Here is a 17,418-nt window from a genome sequence, read left to right on the forward strand (position 1 = left end):
CCATTACCAAGAGGAATAAACACCTTGAAAAATTAAAGTACTTTGAGTTTTAGGACCACGGTACGTAGCCAGTAGTTTGGTTAAAGGTCTTGTCACGAACCGGCTCAAAGTTCGTAACAAAAGGGAGACAACGTGGAGAAAATGAAAATATATTTATTAACTAAGGTAACCTAAATGCAATTAACAATGGTGTGTGTAATCAGTAGTGTAAGTGAGTGTTTTGCTTGCATAAATGTGATAATGCAGGGTGTTGAAAGGTGCCAAAGCACACAACCAAAAGGCCACAAAAATACCACAACAAAATCTATGACGTGTCTGCATGGAGAGAGTCTCCCCAATGAATGTGGAAGAGGTCTAAGAGGTCTATTTATCCTGGGACACACCCGGGCCCAGGTGTTTCCCATGTAGCTAACGACCCTCCCAACTCCGCCCACCGGCATCTTAAGGAGACAAGAGCAAAGAGAGAATATGGGTCGTCACAGCCTTAAAACATTCTCAATTCAATCAACTTACAAGTGTTCATGCAGTAGTATACAAAATAAAAAATGTTCCTGTGGTCAAATAGAATTACAGTATGGTTTTATTAGTAGGGCTCGGTAGGGGCATCAACATGGAAAGGTTAGCGTTTTTCATCATGCATCTTGTTCTGGAGGCAACTCTGCAGATTGGTCACTAGCTGGCATAACCACAGTCATAAAATCTGATTTAAACCTAACCTTAACCTAAACATTAACCACACTGCAAACCCTAATGCCTAACCCGAACCTTAAATTACGACCAAAAAGCTTGCCAATTTTGACCCTGCAGTTGGCCGGCCTATTTAAAGGGAAATCTTTCAGTTCTGCCTTCAGGACAAGACTAATGACACTAAAGTCCACTTGCTCAATGTGATGTCTATAGGTACTTATGGATACCCCTCTATTTTCTGTATACAGTGCATCTGTGGGTCTGCCTATAGGAATGAAAGGGGTCTATAGGTTACATCAAGGCTCTCCAACTCTGTTCCTGGAGAGCCACTCCAACCCTATTCTAGCACACCTAATTCAAAAAGGCTTCTCAACTGTTTTTACCCCCAAGCCATAATACTCCTGAACAGGTAATCAAATGGCTACCAGGACTATTTGCACTGTTCCCCCCCCCCCCCCCCCAACCCCTCTTTTACGGTACTGCTACTCTCTGTTCATCATATATGCATAGTCACTTTAACCATATCTACATGTACATACTACCGCAATCAGCCCGACTAACTGGTGTCTGTATGTAGCCTTGTTACTTTTATAGCCTTGCTACTGTATATAGCCTCGCTACTGTTATTTTTCACTGTCTTTTTTCCTGTTGTTTTTATTTCTTTACTTACCTATTGTTCACCTAATTCCTTTTTTGCACTATTGGTTAGAGCCTGTAAGTAAGCATTTCACTGTAAGGTCTACACCTGTTGTATTCGGCGCACGTGACAAATAAACTTTGATTTGATTTGCTGGTTGATAAGATAAGTCAGGTTAGTTACAACTGGGCTTAGAGTGAAAACCTACAGGACGGTAGCTCTTCAGGAACAGGGTTGGAGAGCCCAGGGTTACATGTACCTGTGTTTGGTCTTTCCTCCTCCAGGGTGTTAATAGCCTGGTGGTCTGGTCTGACCCCACACTGAGGATGAAGTCCCCCTCAGGGTCCCACCGCATTGAAGTGACCAGATATCACCACCCCTGGACTCCACTCCACCTGGGACCACACACACAGACATAACCTTGTTGCACAGCTACGGAACCTCATCCCTTCTTCCCACTATCCTGCCGACCCAACCACACTGTGCTGTAGTGTTGTCACATTTTCTTTGGGGGGGAAAAAAACACTAATCAAAATTCACTCTAGGGTCCTTTAAACCTACTTTTGTAAAATATTGTGTGCTATATGACTTGCAAAATTAACAAATGTAACTCTGGGTGACAATTTAAGGCTGTTTTTTCCAACATTAGGACTGTTTTTCAGTCTGCTTCACGTTTTGTTTCCTTTCCTTCCTTACTCCCTAGTATCGCGACGCCGGTGTCATGACAACCCTACTGTGCTGACCCAGATATTTTCCTTTCACATTGAACCAGGCCAGTACATCTCCACTCAGCTCAGTAGTGTAAAACAACAAGGGTAATAGAGTAGTCAACCACTCAGTCAGGTCTGGTTCCCAGGGTAACAGAGTAGTCAGCCACTCAGTCAGGTCTGGTTCCCAGGGTAACAGAGTAGTCAGCCACTCAGTCAGGTCTGGTTCCCAGGGTAACAGAGTAGTCAGCCACTCAGTCAGGTCTGGTTCCCAGGGTAACAGAGTAGTCAGCCACTCAGTCAGGTCTGGTTCCCAGGGTAACAGAGTAGTCAGCCACTCAGTCAGGTCTGGTTCCCAGAGTAACAGAGTAGTCAGCCACTCAGGCAGGTCTGGTTCCCAGGGTAACAGAGTAGTCAGCCACTCAGTCAGGTCTGGTTCCCAGGGTAACAGAGTAGTCAGCCACTCAGTCAGGTCTGGTTCCCAGGGTAACAGAGTATTCAGCCACTCAGTCAGGTCTGGTTCCCAGGGTAACAGAGTAGTCAGCCACTCAGTCAGGTCTGGTTCCCAGAGTAACAGAGTAGTCAGCCACTCAGTCAGGTCTGGTTCCCAGAGTAACAGAGTAGTCAGCCACTCAGTCAGGTCTGGTTCCCAGAGTAACAGAGTAGTCAGCCACTCAGTCAGGTCTGGTTCCCAGGGTAACAGAGTATTCAGCCACTCAGTCAGGTCTAGTTCCCAGGGTAACAGAGTAGTCAGCCACTCAGTCAGGTCTAGTTCCCAGGGTAACAGAGTAGTCAGCCAATCAGTTAGGTCTGATTCCCAGTCAAACACTGACAATCAGGGTCTTTAGTCAGTCTAATTACACTTTGCACAGTCTCTCTCGAACAGTGTGGCTGACCGGGAACTCTCATTAAATCTCATTTGAGATAGACCCACCACAGTGCAGCTCAATCAGTAGTCTATAGAATATAATGTAATAGGAATCTCACCTTTTTGCCTCCAGAGATGTAGAATAGAGAGAGAGCGAGAGAGACAGACAGACAGACAGACAGACAGAGAAATCGGGCAGTCGTCTGACATTATCTAAAGTAAACCCATGGCTCCAGACAGTCCACCTAAACTCACACACTGGCATCAGCTGTGTGATGAGCGATCCCTTTTTTAGGTCAGACATTTTGCATCAGCGCAGCATCACCGCAGATCCAATAGAAATCAACACTGGTTGCATCCCAAATGGCATTGTATTCCCTACATAGTGCACTACTTTTAAAACCGGACCTGTAGGGCTCTGGACAAAAGTAGTGCACTATATAGAGAATATGGTGCCATTTGGGACGCACTCTTTATTCTGCCCTTTATTTTAGACTGTTTGAGTAGTTTATTTGGGTCGCATCTCTTGGGTCACCTCTAAAGCACACAGTGTATAATGAAGCTGTTGGGAGTCAGAGCAGTGGGGCCAGGACTTTTTACTGACCATGTGACGTTGCAACCAGGGAAAACTATGGGCCCTAGTTATAAGGTTGGTGCTATCCCGGATCCTTTGGACGTCGCTACCCTAATCCTAACCCTTACCTTAACCCTTTTAAAATGTCAACTTCAATGGGGTAGGGACGTCGCAAGGACCCGGATAGCAAAGACCTTAGTTCTAGGCTGGTCAGGGATCCTGGATAGCAAGAACCCTACTTCTAGGCTGGTCAAAAATCCTAGATAGCAATGACCCTACTTCTAGGCTGGTCAGGGATCCCAGCTAGGAAGAACCCTAGTTCTAAGCTGGTCAAAGACCTCAGATAGCAAGGACCCTAGTTCTAGGCTGGTCAAGGAGCCCAGATAGCAAGGACCCTAGTTCTAGGCTGGTCAGGGAAAACGCCTGCCCCTACAAATTAGTAATGACCACTAGATAATCCCAGATGTCTCCATCCAACCATCTCTTATTAACAAACACCCAAACAAATCAGACACTCAAGCCAGAAGAAGTAATTATGCAAAGCTGTAAGACTCATTATTAGAAGGGAATCCATTTTGTTATTTTTGGAAATTAATTTATCGTCTAATGCGATAATGAAAGCAGTCACAGCGCTCCATATCACATTAAAGAAATGGGCACCAAAAAGGGCATAGCTCGAGAACATATTAAGACTTCACTAGGATTTGTTTAACTTGGATTCGGGTGAGAGAGCCTTTGACCTGGGAATGTAATCGCTCCATAGATCTTACAAGTAAGTTACGTCCAAATGGCACCCTAATGCTATATAGCGCACTACTTTGTAGGGAATAGGGTGTCATTTGGGATGCACCCTAACCCGTCTACCCTCTATATGACTATAAGCCTGTATTGGAAAATCCCATTAATTTGAAAATGATCAGTAACACCAGCTGTAACAGCCAATAGAGAATAAATTATTTTCTTTCAAGATCACAACTGGAAACTGGAAACACTTATCTCCCTCACTAGCTTTAAGCACCAGCTGTCAGAGCAGCTCATAGATTACTGCACCTGTACATAGCCCATCTATAATTTAGCCCAAACAACTACCTCTTTACCTACTGTATTTATTTATTTATTTTGCTCCTTTGCACCCCATTATTTCTGTCTCTACTTTGCGCTTTCTTCCACTGCAAACCAACCATTCCAGTGTTTTTTAGTTTTTATTTTACTTGCTGTGTTGTATTTACTTCGCCACCATGGCCTTTTTATATTTTTATTTATTTATACATATATTTGTTTGCCTTCACCTCCCTTATCTCACCTCACTTGCTCACATTGTATATAGACTTATTTTTTTTCACTGTATCATTGACTATATGTTTGTTTTACTCCATGTGTAACTATGTGTTGTTGTATGTGTCGAACTGCTTTGCTTTATCTTGGCCAGGTCGCAATTGTAAATGAGAACGTGTTCTCAATTTGCCTACCTGGTTAAATAAAGGTTAAATAAAAAAAAATAAAAAAATAAAAACAACCACATGCTCCATATTTTAAATAATGCTATATTTAATTATGTAGAGAGAAAGTATGTAGTTCAATGTATAAACTAGAGCCAGAATGATCTCTTTCACAGGATAGGTGAGTGGGATAAGTCTATCAGGGTCCATATTCAAGAGTGCTGATCTAGGATCAGGTCCCCTCTGTATATATAATATTATTCAGTATAATGGAAAGGCTAAGCTGATCCTAGATCAGCACTCCTACTCTGGGAGGCTTTATGAATAAGGGCCCCGATTTTGACAATTTTCCAATGAAGTCATTTGCCAATTAGCAATAAACAAATTAAGATGACTTAAGCGGTAAACAAGTAAATTTCAGGCAGAGCGAATTGTGGGGGGAAAGAGGATTATAATGAGTGATAACATTACGACGTAAAATAAAGATAATTTTATGCAAACGAAGTCCTCACATGTATGCATTAATCCAGATCCTGACACTAATATCCATGGAAAAACAATACTAAAAACGAATCAAAATAACACAAGACAGCCTACATTAGAAACACTGTTTCTTGTGGGTTGTGTAACCAGTGGCATTTGCGGTAGGATTAAAGGCCCAGTGAAGTTAAAAATTGGATTTTTCTGTGTTTTATATACAGTTAAGTGCCAAAATAATGGAAACACTTGAGTAAATGAGGGATATAAAGTATATTGAAAGCAGGTGCTTCCACGCAGGTTGGGTTCATGAGATAATTGAGCAATTAACATCCTATCATGCTTAGGGTCGTGTATAAAAATGCTGGGATGGCCATTATTTTGGCTACCATGGCCTGCCCCCATAGGATGACAATGTCCCCCACCATCCACAGATCACGAGTGGTCACTGAATCGTTTGATGAGCATAAAAACCATATACCATGACTGTTGCAGTCAACAGATCTCAACCCAAATGAACACTTATGAAAGACTCTGGAGCGGCGCCTGAGACAGTGTTGTCCACCACCATCAACAAAACACCAAATTATGGAATTTCTCGGAGAAGAATAGAGTTCCAGTCACTTGTAGAACCTATGCCAAGGTGCACTGAAGCTGTTCTGGCTTGTGGTGGCCTATTAAGACACTATGTTGGTGTTTCCTTTATTTGGTAGTTACCTGTATATTTCCACACTATGAGGTTGGCTTAATACTGTAAAAAAAATGCCCTTGTAAGAGCTGTTTGAAAAGACAGCCTCAAATTCCAGCCTGTTTTGGTGGGCTGAAGTTTTGGCCTGCCTGGTGACATCACCAGGCTGTAAATTAATTAATAGACCAATAAAAAAAGAGAGTTTGTATTTGTATTTATTATGGATCCCCATTAGCTGCTGCCAAGGCTACTCTTCCTGGGGTCCAGCAAAATTAAGGCAGTTATACAATTTATACAAAAAAACATTACAACACATTAACAGATTTCACAACCCACCTTGTGCCCTCAGGCCCCTACTCCACCACTACCACATATCTACAGTACTAAATCCATGTGTACGTTTGTGTATAGTGCATATGTTATTGTGTGTGTGTGTGTATGCATGTGTCTATGTTTTTTTCAAACCTCTCAGTTAATAACAGTAGTTTTCAGTTTTCCACTCCCTACTCAGACCCCTCCCAGACAGTAGAGAGAATAACCTAACTTAGCAGGCGTTTCTTTCTTTCTGGTCCTGACGAGAGGGGGAACAAATCGTTGAGGGAGGTTCTCTTCTGCGCTGTTCAACCAATCCAGTAAATGTGGAGGAGTTAAGATGGAGTCGCCTTATTAATGTCAAAAAGCAGAAGTCGGGTCCTTTCACCTGACAATTGGATGGAGAGAGAGGAGACAGAGAGAACAACTTATTCTGCTCCCTCAGCACTTTGGCTGTGTCAAATCTATCTAATATCTGTGTTAAGTAATACATTGGCACATTCCACTATTCTATGGAATGTAATCAATTGTTCAGAAGTGTTGCGAAATATGACAACTCAGAATATTATTCTGGCCTCAACAATAGTCAATGAATTAATCAGTTTCCCTTGTTTGGATTGATAAAGTAGTATTTGTAGTTATAGCAGACTAGTAGTAGTAAAGTGCATACAGAAAGTATTCATACCCCTTGACTGATTCAACATTTTGTTGTGTTACAGCCTGAATTAAAATTTGATCAAATAAATTCTCACCCATCTACACACAATACCCCATAATGACAAAGTGAAAACATGTTTAGACATTTTAGCACATTTATTGAAAATTAAACACAGAAATATCTTTATTTACACAAGTATTCACAACCCTGAGTCAATACTTTGTAGAAGCAACTTTGGCGGCGATTACAGCTTTGAGCCATCTTGGGTATGTCTTTATCAGCTTGCACATGTGGATTTTGAGATTTTTACCCACTCTCCTTGCAGATTTTCTCAAGCTCTATTAAATTAGATGGGGAGCGGCGAACAACAATCTTCAAGTCTTTCCACAGATTTCCAAATGGAATTCAAGTCTGGACTTTGGCTGGGCCACTCAAGGACTTTCACATTCTTTTTTTGAAGCCATTCTAGTGTTGCTTTGGCTGTATGCTTGGGGTCATTGTCCTGATGGAATATAGTTGAAGTCGGAAGTTTACATACACCTTAGCCAAATACATTTAAACTCAGTTTTTCACAATTTCTGACATTTAATCCTAGTAAAAATTTCGTCTTAGGTCAGTTAGGATCTCCACTTTATTTTAAGAATGTGAAATGTCAGAAAAATAGTATAAATAATTATTTATTTAGGCTTTTACTTCTTTCAGCATATTCCCAGTGGGTCAGAAGTTTACATACACTCAATTAGTATTTGGTAGCATTGTCTTTAAATTGTTTAACTTAGGTCAAACATTTCAGGTAGCCTTCCACAAGCTTCCCACAATAAGTTGGGTGAATTTTGACCCATTCCTCCTGACAGAGCTGGTGTAACTGAGTCAGGTTTGTAGGCCTCCTTGCTCGCACACGCTTTTTCAGTTCTGCCCACACATTTTCTATAGGATTGAGGTCAGGGCTTTGTGATGGCCATTCCAATACCTTGACTTTGTTGTCCTTAAGCCATTTTGCCACAACTTTGGAAGTATGCTTTGGGTCATTGCCCATTTGGAAGACCCATTTGCGACCAAGCTTGAACTTCCTGACTAATGTCTTGAGATGTTGCTTCAATATATCCACATCATTTTCCTGCCTCATGATGCCATCTATTTTGTGAAGTGCACCAGTCCCTCCTGCAGCAAAGCTCCCCCACAACATGATGCTGCCACCCCCGTGCTTCACGGTTGGGATGGTGTTCTTCGGCTTGCAAGCGTCCCCCTTTTTCCTCCAAAATTAACAATGGTCATTATGGCCAAAAAGTTATATTTTTGTTTCATCAGACCAGACGACATTTCTCCAAAATGTACGATCTTTGTCCCCATGTGCAGTTGCAAACCGTAGTCTGGCTTTTTTATGGCGGTTTTGGAGCAGTGGCTTCTTCCTTGCTGAGCGGTCTTTCAGGTTATGTTGATATATGACTCGTTTTACTGTGGATATAGATACTTTTGTACCTGTTTCCTCCAGCATCTTCACAAGGTCCTTTGCTGTTGTTCTGGGATTTATGTGCACTTTTCGCACCAAAGTACGTTCATCTCTAGGAGACAGAACGCGTCTCCTTCCTGAGCGGTATGACGGCTGCGTGATCCCATGGTGTTTATACTTGCGTACTATTGTTTGTACAGATGAATGTGGTACCGTCAGGCGTTTAGAAATTGCTCCCAAGGATGAACCAGACTTGTGGAGGTCTACAATATATTTTCTGAGGTCTTGACTAATTTCTTTTGATTTTCCCATTATGTCAAGCAAAGATGCACTGAGTTTGAAGTTAGGTCTTGAAATACATCCACAGGTACACCTCCAATTGACTCAAATGATGTCAATTAGCCTATCAGAAGCTTCTAAAGCCATGACATCATTTTCTGGATTTTCCAAGCTGTTTAAAGGCACAGTCAACTTAGTGTATCTAAACTTCTGACCCATTGGAATTGTGATACAGTGAATTATAAGTGAAATAATCTGTCTGTAAACAATTGTTGGAAAGATTACTCGTGTCATGCACAAAGTAGATGTCCTAACCGACTTGCCAAAACTATAGTTTGTTATCAAGAAATTTGTGGAGTTGTTGAAAAACGAGTATTAATGATTCCAACCTATGTGTATGTAAACTTCCGACTTCAACTGTAAATCTTCGCCCCAGTCTAAGGTCGTTTGCACTCTGAAGCAGACTCTCTTCAAGGATTTGCCTGTATTTTGCTCCATTTATGGTTCCCTCTATCCTTACCAGTCTCCCTGCCGCTGAAAAGCATTCCCATAGCATGATGATGCCACCACCTTCCTTCACAGTAGAGATGGTGTTAGACGGTTAATGAGCTGTGCCTGGTTTTCTCCAGACATAGTGCTACGCATTAAGGCCTAAGAGTAACATGTTTATCAGACCACAGAATCTTTCACATGCCTTTTTGCAAACTCCAGGCATGATGTCCTGTGCCTTTTTCTCTGGGTTGGCTAGTGTCTGGCCACTCTCCCATAAAGCCCAGATTGGTAAAGTGCTGTAGACTGTTGTCCTTCTGGCAGGTTCTCCCATCTCAGCCAAGCAACTCTGTAATGCTGTCAGAGTGGACACTGGGTTCTTAGTCACCTCCCTGACCAAAGTCCTTCTTACCCGGTAGCTCAGTTTGGTCGGACGGCCAGCTCTAAGCAGATACTGGGTAGTTTTATATTTTTGATGGAGACCACTGTGATCTTGGAAACTTTCAACACTCAAGAAATTGTTTTACACCCTTCCCCAGATCTCAATTCTATCTCGGAGATCTACGGACAGTTCCTTGGAATTCATGGTATAGTTTCTGCTCTGACAACTATGGGATCTTATATAAACAGGTGAGTTTCTTTCTAAATCATGTCCAAACAATTGAATTGGCCACAGGTGGACTCATATTTATTTTATTTCACCTTTATTTAACCAGGTAGGCTAGTTGAGAACAAGTTCTCATTTGCAACTGCGACCTGGCCAAGATAATGCAAAGCAGTTCGACACATACAACAACACAGAGTTACACATGGAATAAACAAACATACAATCAATAATAAGGTAGAAAATACTATTTACAGCATGTGCAAATGAGGTAGGATAAGAGCGGTAAGGCAATAAATAGGCCATGGTGGCGAAGTAATTACAATATAGCAATTAAAACACTGGAATGGTAGAATGAGCAGAAGATGAATGTGCAAGTAGAGATACTGGGGTGCAAAGGAGCAAGATAAATAAATAAATAAATAAATACAGTAGGGGGATGAGGTAGATTGGATGGGCTATTTACAGATGAGCTATGTACAGGTGCAGTGATCTGTGAGCTGCTCTGACAGCTGGTGCTTAAAGCTAGTGAGGGAGGTAAGAGTCTCCAGCTTCAGTGATTTTTGCAGTTCGTTCCAGTCATTGGCAGCAGAGAACTGGAAGGAAAGGTGGCCAAAGGAAGAATTGGCTTTGGGGGTGACCAGTGAGATATACCTGCTGGAGCGCGTGCTACGGGTGGGTGCTGCTATGGTGACCAGTGAGCTGAGATAAGGCGTGGCTTTCCCTAGCAGAAACTTGTAGATGACCTGGAGCCAGTGGGTTTGGCGACGAATATGAAGCGAGGGCCAGCCAACGAGAGCATACAGGTCACAGTGGTGGGTAGTATATGGGGCTTTGGTGACAAAACGGACGGCACTGTGATAGACTGCATCCAATTTGTTGAGTAGAGTGTTGGAGGCTATTTTGTAAATGACATCGATGAAGTCGAGGATCGGTAGGATGGTCAGTTTTACAAGGGTATGTTTGTCAGCATGAGTGAAGGATGCTTTGTTGCGAAATAGGAAGCCGATTCTAGATTTAATTTTGGATTGGAGATGTTTAATGTGAGTCTGGAAGGAGAGTTTACAGTCTAACCAGACACCTAGGTATTTGTAGTTGTCCACATATTCTAAGTCAGAACCATCCAGAGTAGTGATGCTGGACGGGCGGGCAGGTGCGGGCAGCGATCGGTTGAAGATCATGCATTTAGTTTTACTTGCATTTAAGAGCAGTTGGAGGCCACGGAAGGAGAGTTGTATGGCATTGAAGCTTGTCTGGAGGTTAGTTAACACAGTGTCCAAAGAAGAGCCAGAAGTATACAGAATGGTATCGTCTGCGTAGAGGTGGATCAAAGAATCACCAGCAGCAAGAGCGACATCATTGATGTATACAGAGAAGAGAGTCGGCCCGAGAATTGAACCCTGTGGCACCCCCATAGAGAATGCCAGAGTTCCAGACAATAGGCCCTCCGATTTGACACACTGAACTCTGTCTGAGAAGTAGTTGGGGAACCAGGCGAGGCAATCATTTGAGAAACCAAGGCTGTTGAGTCTGCCAATAAGAATGTTGTGATTGACAGAGTCGAAAGCCTTGGCCAGGTCGATGAATACGGCTGCACAGTAATGTCTCTTATCGATGGCGGTTATGATATCGTTTAGGACCTTGAGCATGGCTGAGGTGCACCCATGACCAGCTCGGAAACCAGATTGCATAGTGGAGAAGGTACGGTGGGATTCGAAATGGTCGGTGATCCGTTTGTTTACTTGGCTTTCGAAGACCTTAGAAAGGCAGGGTAGAATAGATATAGGTCTGTAGCAGTTTGGGTCTAGAATGTCTCCCCCTGTGAAGAGGGGATGATCGCGGCAGCTTTCCAATCTATGGGAATCTCAGACGATACGAAAGAGAGGTTGAACAGGCTAGTAATAGGGGTTGCAACAATTTCGGCAGATACTTTTAGAAAGAGAGGGTCCAGATTGTCTAGCCCGGCTGATTTGTAGGGGTCCAGATTTTGCAGCTCTTTCAGAACATCAGCTATCTGGATTTGGGTGAAGGAGAAGTGGGGGAGGTTTGGGCGAGTTGCTGTGGGGGGTGGAGGGCTGTTGATCGGGGTAGGCTATATCTGTTCCTGGTTCTAAATTTTTTGAATTGGGCATGCTTATTTAAGATGGTGGGGAAGGCACTTTAAAAGAATAACCAGGCATCCTCTACTGACGGGATGAGGTCAATATCCTTCCAGGATACCCGGGCCAGATCGATTAGAAAGGCCTGCTCGCTGAAGTGTTTAAGGGAGCGTTTGACAGTGAATCAAGTTGTAGTGTCATCTCAAGGATGATCAAAGGTAATTTGATACATACAGTGCATTCAGAAAGTATTCAGACCCCTTGACTTTTTCCCCATTTTGTAAAGTTACAGTAATATTCTAAAATTGCAGAATTTTTTTATTCTCATCAATCTACACACAATACCCCATAATGATGACGCAAAAACAGGTTTTTAGAAATGTTAGCAAATGTATATACAAAAGCAAACTGAAATATCACATTTACATAAGTATCCAGAACACTTTACTCTACTTTGTTGAAGCACATTTGGCAGCGATTACAGCCTTGAGTCTTCTTGGGTATGATGCTACAAGCTTGGCACACCCGTTTTTGGGGAGTTTCTCCCATTCTTCTCTGCAGATCCTCTCAAGCTCTGCCAAGTTGGATGGGGAGCTTTGCTGCACAGCTATTTTCAGGTCTCTCCAGAGATGTTCGATCGGGTTCAAGTTCGGGCTCTGGCTGGGCCACTCAAGGACATTGAGACTTGTCCCAAAGCAACTCCTGCGTTGTCTTGGCTGTGTGCTTAGGATCGTTGTCCTGTTGGAAGGTGAACCTTCGCCCCAGTCTGAGGTCCTGAGCACTCTGGAGCAGGTTTTCATCAAGGCTCTCTCTGTACTTGGCTCCGTTCATCTTAGTCTTGATCCTGACTAGTCTCCCTTCCCCTGTTGCTGAGAAACATCCCCAAAGCATGATGCTGCCACCACCATGCTTCACCGTAGGCATGGTGCCAGGTTTTCTTCAGACGTGACTCTTGGCAATCTTGATTTCATCAGACCAGGGAATTTTGTTTCTCACGGTCTTACAGTCTTTAGGTGCCTTTTGGCGAACTCCAAGCGGACTGTCATGTGCCTTTTACTGAGGAGAGTCTTCCGTCTGGCCACTCTACTATAAAGGCCTGATTGGTGGAATGCTGCAGAGATGGTTGTCCTTCTGGAAGGTTCTCCCATCTCCACAGAGGAACTACAGCCCTAGGAAGAGTCTTGGTGGTTCCAAACTTCTTCCATTTAAGAATGATGGAGGCCACTGTGTTCTTGGGGACCTTCAATGCTGCAGACATTTTTGGTACCCTTCCCCAGATCTGTGCCTCGATACAATCCTGTCTCCTTCAACCACATTTCAAAATGTTTAAAACCTGTTTTCGCTTTGTCATTACGGTTTATTGTTTTTAGATTGCTGAGATTTTTTAAAATATTTAATACATTTTAGAATTAGGCTGTAACAACAAAATGAGTGGCACTCATCTCCCCCAGCCATTCACGGGATAGATGACGAGGAGAGACCCATCTCCCAGCCATTCACGGGATAGATGACGAGGAGAGACCAACCTCAGAAATTGCAGCCCAAATAAATGCTTCACAGAGTTCAAGTAACAGACACATCTCAACAACTGTTCTGAGGAGACTGTGTGAATCAGGCCTTCATGGTTGAATTGCTGCAAAGAAACCATTACTAAAGGACACCAATAAGAAAGAGACTTGCTTGGGCCAAGATACATGAGAAATGGACATTAGACCGGTAGAAATGTGTCCTTTGGTCTGGAGTCCAAATTGGGGGGTGTTGGTGGTGGTAGTAGTAGTAGTGGTAGTGGTGGTGGTGGCGGTAGCAGAAGCAGACTAGTTGTAGTATTGGCAGCAGTACTAGTTGACTAGCTGTAGTAGTGGCAGCAGTAGTAGTTGACTAGTTGAAGTAGTAGCAGCAGTAGTAGTTGACTAGTTGTAGTAGTGGCAGCAGTAGTAGTTGACTAGTTGCAGTAGTGGCAGCAGTAGTAGTTGACTAGTTGCAGTAGTGGCAGCAGTAGTAGTTGACTAGTTGCAGTAGTGGCAGCAGTAGTAGTTGACTAGTTGTAGTAGTGGCAGCAGTAGTAGTTGACTAGTTGTAGTAGTGGCAGCAGTAGTAGTTGACTAGCTGCAGTACTAGCAGCAGTAGTAGTTGACTAGTTGCAGTAGTAGCAGCAGTAGTAGTTGACTAGTTGCAGTACTAGCAGCAGTAGTAGTTGACTAGTTGCAGTACTAGCAACAGTAGTAGTTGACTAGTTGCAGTAGTAGCAGCAGTAATAGTTGACTAGTTGCAGTACTAGCAGCAGTAGTAGTTGACTAGTTGCAGTAGTAGCAGCAGTAGTAGTTGACTAGTTGCAGTACTAGCAGCAGTAGTAGTTGACTAGTTGCAGTAGTGGCAGCAGTAGTAGTTGACTAGTTGTAGTAGTGGCAGCAGTAGTAGTTGACTAGTTGCAGTACTAGCAGCAGTAGTAGTTGACTAGTTGTAGTAGTGGCAGCAGTAGTAGTTGACTAGTTGTAGTAGTAGCAGCAGTAGTAGTTGACTAGTTGCAGTAGTAGCAGCAGTAGTAGTTGACTAGTTGCAGTAGTAGCAGCAGTAGTAGTTGACTAGTTGTAGTAGTGGCAGCAGTAGTAGTTGACTAGTTGTAGTAGTAGCAGCAGTAGTAGTTGACTAGTTGCAGTAGTAGCAGCAGTAGTAGTTGACTAGTTGCAGTAGTAGCAGCAGTAGTAGTTGACTAGTTGTAGTAGTGGCAGCAGTAGTAGTTGACTAGTTGCAGTAGTAGCAGCAGTAGTAGTAGGTTTATTCTAGATCTGACTGTAGCTTAAATGATGTAACCTGGGGTCCCTAGCACTAACAACCTCCCTGCCAAGCTGCTGCTAGCTCCATTATTCTCCCTCCTAAAGAGACCCAGCCATCAATGACCTTCAAATACACGTTTCCTGTCGATCCTAAGGCTGAACTAATGACGTCTATAAAGCCGTCCGCTTTCACTTTGAGTGGCACCCATCTCCCCCAGCCATTCAGGGGATAGACAACGAGCAGAGACCCATCTCCCAGCCATTCAGGGGATAGATGACGAGGAGAGACAGCGACGCAACATTAAACAGATTGATTTTGATTCTGCACACAACAGCCCTGCCGTAAATCATGCGATACTCAGAGGCACACAACAAAACATGTAATCAGTCTTGTTTACTAGAGGGAAATATGGATGCGAGGTGCGACATGGGGTCTTATCGCTGGCCAGCGGATAGAGGGGGAAGAATTAAACAAGAACGACAGGAAAGAGGGGGATGGCATATTTCATTCCTCAAGAGGAAGGAGGAAAGACAAGGATAATGATGTGTGGAAATGGACGAGAAGAGAAGGCCATACGGTACAGTAAAGGGATAGTTCACATCATTGCTCAGCTTTGTCCATCCACAGGTTTATACTAAGCCTGGTTGCTCTCTAGGTTTCTTCCTTCTAGGGAGTTTTACCTTGCCACTGTGCAACTGTCTCGGCTCGCTCTTTGTGGTCCAGGCAGGGTTACTGTAAACTACAATCAGTCACGTCTGAGGAGGGAGGGATGCTCTGGTCTATTGGCCTCCCCGGTCCTTAATTAATAGTATGGCTCGTCGTTAGTACTTGGTGCTTAACTCCGCGGTGGGCCTAGCCACCCCACTGCTCGCCTCGACCCTCCGCTAAATTTCACCAATTACTCTAATCATCACAGAGGGGGTGAGGTTTCCTTTGTAAAGGCGTTAATTAAGACCTAGCCAGGGCTGGTCGTTTACTGCCTTGCCTTTGGTTCACTGAATTCAGTCCTGGGGCGTGTTCAGTAGGGAACACTACAGCAATACGTTTCGCAAAGGAAAATGAAAACTAGCATATCTTATTGGAGTTCTGGTTGTTTCACTCCCTTTTCAAAAACTTTTCTCCCTACTGGATAGGAATTGGCTCTAGAAAGGGATAGGTCTCCTTCTGGTGCAGATATGACATGTGGAAGTTCATTAGTTACCAGCCTCAGAAATTGCAGCCCAAATAAATGCTTCACAGAGCTAAAGTAACAGACATCTCAACATCAACTGTTCAGAGGAGACTGTGTGAATCAGGCCTTCATGGTCGAATTGCTGCAAAGAAACCACTACTAAAGGACACCAATAAGAAGAAGATACTTGCTTGGGCCAAGAAACACGAGCAATGGACATTAGACCGGTGGAAATTTGTCCTTTGAGATTTTTGGTTCCAACCGTCATGTCTTTGTGAGATGCGGTGTGGGTGAACGGATGATCTCCGTATGTGTATTACCCACCGTAAAGGTGTTATGGTGTGGGGGTGCTTTGCTGGTGACACTGTCTGTGATATATTTAGAATTCAAAGCACACTTACCCAGCATGGCTACCACAGCATTCTGCAGCGATATGCCATCCCATCTGGTTTGCGCTTAGTGGGACGATCATTTGTTTTTCAACAGGAGAATGATCCAACACACCTCCAGGCTGTGTAAGGGCTATTTGACCAAGAAGGAGAGTGATGTAGTGCTGCATCAGATGACCTGGCCTCCACAATCCCCCGACCTCAACCAAATTGGGATTGTTTGGGTGAGTCGGACCGCAGAGGGAAGGAAAAGCAGCCATGTGCTCAGCATGTGGGAACTCCAAGACTGTTGGAAAAGCATTCCAGGTGAAGCTGGTTGAGAAAATGCCAAGAGTGCACAAAGCTGTTATCAAGGCAAAGGGTGGCTATTTGAAGAATATAAAATATAAAATCTATTTTGATTTGTTTTTGGTTACTACATATATCTGACCATGCTACTAATGACAGAATGACAGTATAATATGTTCTCTCCAACAATGGGATTTAAAGCTGGAATCCTTAATGGTGAAACTGCCATGGCCGTTTTACAATATTACAACAAAGAAGTTACTGCAAACAACAAATCCTGTTTTTTCCCCTCTGACATCATTGCACACGCGATAGAACAGCAGCACACGTACTGCAATAAAAAAAAATTACGATTCACAATGCTCCCCATTTTATTTTAAAAAAATTATATTTTTATTATTTTCCAATATAATCCAAAAAAAGAGATACAAACATTGACATTCCTTGTAGTGTTGAATGGGATGGCAAATTTAGAGGACAAAACAAAACTTAACTCACAAATACAAAAATCCTATTAGGTGGAACATATTATAAGACAGCATATAGTCATTACAAGCAGTGTAGTTAAACCAAAAATAAATATTGAGTGGAGTACAGCACAGAGTAGCAGCAGATCATCAACCAAGTTATGAAGGGGGAACAAACCATTTATCCAGTATCGGCTGCCATATTTTGTAAAACATTGGACTTTTATTGGAGGTATTGTATCGAATCTTTTCCATATGCATTACAATCCCGTAATCACATTTCAAAAGGTAGGTACAGTCTCCAATTTCCAAAATTGCAATATGAGCCTTTTGGCTAATAGAGTACAAAGAGAGACAGCT

At 43.0% G+C, this 17,418-nt stretch overlaps 1 pseudogene; it reads right to left on the minus strand.

Moving 5' to 3' along the window:
- Positions 1 to 17,418, minus strand: part of LOC139558885 (elongator complex protein 2-like) — a 62,183-nt pseudogene that overhangs the window by 16,281 nt on the left and 28,484 nt on the right.

Source organism: Salvelinus alpinus, chromosome 29 (genome assembly GCF_045679555.1).
Source record: "Salvelinus alpinus chromosome 29, SLU_Salpinus.1, whole genome shotgun sequence".
NCBI classification, from domain to species: domain Eukaryota; kingdom Metazoa; phylum Chordata; class Actinopteri; order Salmoniformes; family Salmonidae; genus Salvelinus; species Salvelinus alpinus.